This window comes from Chelonia mydas, chromosome 1, assembly GCF_015237465.2.
Source record: "Chelonia mydas isolate rCheMyd1 chromosome 1, rCheMyd1.pri.v2, whole genome shotgun sequence".
Taxonomy (NCBI): Eukaryota; Metazoa; Chordata; order Testudines; family Cheloniidae; genus Chelonia; species Chelonia mydas.
In genome coordinates this window covers 8,141,415-8,144,623 of record NC_057849.1, presented here as the reverse complement: position 1 = coordinate 8,144,623, position 3,209 = coordinate 8,141,415, and the positions used below count along the sequence as shown (strand labels likewise).

Sequence of the window (3,209 nt, the reverse complement as noted above, 5' to 3'; positions counted from 1 at the left end):
TGATTTACCCAATGTCACACAGCTGCGGCAAAGCTGAGATATTAACCCTGGTCTCAAGTCCCAAGCTCGCCCCTTAAACACCAGACCATCCTTCCTCTCTAGGAAGGGAAGCTACTCTGTACATCTCTCCGAGCGTCTGGAGAGAAACAGTCAGCTAGATTCTCATGGGTCACTGAAGAGTCACCACCAAAGCTTGGAAACATGTCACTGCATCGGTTACACTCAGGCCATCTGCCTGAGGATGCAAAGAGCCTGAAACAAGAGTTCTGAGAGGTGCACAAATTGACTCATGCATCTCAATAGAGTGTTAACTCCAAGGCCCACTGCACATGGGGCTCCCTGCCAACATCATCGCAGCAGATGTGCAGCACGTTCAAGCCCCTCCAAGCAAACCTTTGTGGCTAGGATAAGTACTGGATGGGGACCCTGGCTGCTATCCCTGCCTCTCTGGGAAGCAGAAAAGACCCCTGATGTTGCCCTCTGCCTTGGAGTGGCAGGGACACAGTGACATGCAGGCTTCAGTCACAGGAGCAGGTTTAGAGAGCCTTACGTCATCTGCCTAGGCCCCAGATTGCCTTAATCCTGCCCCGTCTTTGAGCAGTCTCCAGGACAAGGATGGACGGCAGCATTATAGACAAACCCTAAAGCTATATGGGGGTGGAGTAGGGGGATAATCCAGAGCTTTTTGCGGTGCATCAGGTAATGCACAGAATGCAAGCTTCAGCAACAGGGTGCACACAGGACAGTGCGCCCTCCGTCAATGCACATAGGGTACGTATGGCAGCAGTGTGCGGAGAACTGAAAGTGAGGCATCCTTGGAGGGCACCCCATGCACCTTTGCTTTGTTGCTGAGCAGCGTACATTCTGGGATTTCCTTGCAGTGCATTGCGGGACGCTTAGCAGAAGCCAGGCTAGTTCCAATTTCTTTTAAAAGAAAAATCCCATGATTCATTTGTCTCCACCTCATACTCCCTGGCTGGGTGTGTTAGCGCCATTTCTGAACTATCATTGGCCAGCATGGATCCCACAGTGCTCCCTGCGGCTATGCTGACAACTTCAAAGACACAGAAGCCGCTCGGGTGTATTTCAGCCCCGAATTTGGATAAAATTTGGCTTGCGACTTCACCCGCCACACCCTCCAGCGGGCGTAGCAGCAGCAGCTCCTCCAGCAGCAAGTAGGCCGGCCAATTTTCCAGGTTTAAGCCAGTCCGGTTTTTTTCCTAAGATTTGTCTCCTGTCCAGTACTGAGACAAAACCAGGCATGGTTTTGTCTGGTATTACAAAGGACTCTATTTTGAAGAGCGCACCACTCTGTCCTCATTAGTGCAAACTTAATTATTTTCTGTGCAAAATGAACAGTTGCCTCCTCCCCACAGAAACTTAAGGTTATTATTCAACAAACTATTATGTAACAAGTGAACCTTCAACTGAAGAGAAAATGCAACAACTTTTCATAAAACACATTTTAAAAAAACGTTATTTATCCGCAAAGAAGCCTTTCATGAAAACAGCAAAGTGCAACAGGGCAGTACAGGCATGACAAGGAGTGTCAGTGCTTAAAGTCACAGGTCAGTATAGATCTCTGTTCTGCCCCTGGAATTCTGCAGGGGCCAGTCCTGGTTCTGGCACTACTCAATATTTTCATTAACGACTTAGAGACCAGCAACCAATCAGCGAAGCCGGAGGGCGGGGAGGGAAGCTGCGCTCACAGCGTGGGCAGGGCAGAGGCGGTGAGCTCCCCAGTCAGAGAGCACCATGGCCGGCTATCCGTACAGGCAGGGTTACCCTGGATCAGCAGGGCCAGCCCCAGGTGCCCCGCAGGGTGGTGACTATTCCAGAGGCCAGTATGGAGGTGGGTTGCCTCCTGGTGGTCCCTATGGCAGCTCAGCACCTAGAGGCCCCTCTGGACCACCATCTGGTGGAGGGGCTTATGGGCATCCCACCTCAGGGGGAGCATTATCTGGAGCTCCTGGGGGACCTTATGCAGGAGGCCCAGCCCCAGGAGGGCCTTATGGGCAACTATCTACCAATCCCTATGGTGCCCTTCAGCCAGGACCCTATGGAGCCCCCGGAGCTCCTGCTGGTAACATGCCACCCGGCGTGGACCCGGCAGCTTTTTCTTGGTACCAGACAATGGATGCCGATTGCGGTGGCTACATCTCCATCAAAGAACTCAAGCAGGCCCTGGTCAACTCCAACTGGCCGGCATTTAATGATGAGACCTGCCTTATGATGATTAACATGTTCGATAAAACGAAGTCAGGACGGATCGATATCTTTGCGTTCTCAACCTTGTGGTGCTTCATCCAACAGTGGAAGAACCTCTTTCAGCAGTATGATGGAGACCGGTCAGGTTCCACCAACCTCAGTGAGCTGCAGCAGATGGATATAACTTGAGCCCCCAGTTCATCCTGTTGCTGCTGTCCCGTTACTCTCAGAGGGCTTCCAACTCCACCATCCAGCTGGATAGCTTCATTCAGCTCTGCACCCACCTCCAGAGTACGACCAAAGCTTTCCAGAAGAATACTGGCAGGGTAGGCAGCGTGCGGCTCAGCTATGAAGACTTCCTCACTCTGGCCGTGACTCGCATGTTGTGACACGTTGGGATGTTTCTTTGCCTGAGGGTAGCGAGGGAAGGTCGATAGGCTGGAAATGAGTCACCAGGAGTGATCAATCAGCCCCTCTCGCCTGGATATGTATGTTCTCCAACAGGAGGGATAAACCCATTCCATTTCCTCTCCCAGCTTTGTAACCAACATGAATAATGGAGCAGAGAATTTGCTTATAGAATAGGAGGATGACACCAAGATGGGAGGGGTTGCAAGTGCTTTGAAGGACAGGATTAGAATGCAAAACAAATTGGAGAATTGGTCTGAAATGAACAAGATGAAATTTAGTAAGGACAAGTGCAAACTATTACACTTAGGAAGGAAAAATCAAACGGGGAATAACTGGCTAAGCAGCAGTACTGCTGAAGAGGATTGGGAGGTTATAGTGGATCACAAATTGAGTAAAAAGAAAAGGAAACCTGTCACAAATTGAGTATGAGTCAACAACCTGAAGTAGCAAAAATGGTGAACATTATGGGTGCATTAACAGAGTGTTGTATGTAAGATGCAGGAGGCAATTGTCCTGGTCTACTCAGGACCGGTGAGGCCTCAGCCGCTGTATTGTGTCCAGTTTGGGTGCCTCGCTTTAGGAAAGATGTG

General features: G+C 50.4%; 1 pseudogene; it reads left to right on the top strand.

The window, feature by feature from the left end:
* Positions 1 to 1,684: 1,684 nt before the first annotated feature.
* On the top strand, positions 1,685 to 2,597 carry LOC102937525 (annotated as a pseudogene).
* The last annotated feature ends 612 nt before the right edge of the window (positions 2,598 to 3,209 follow it).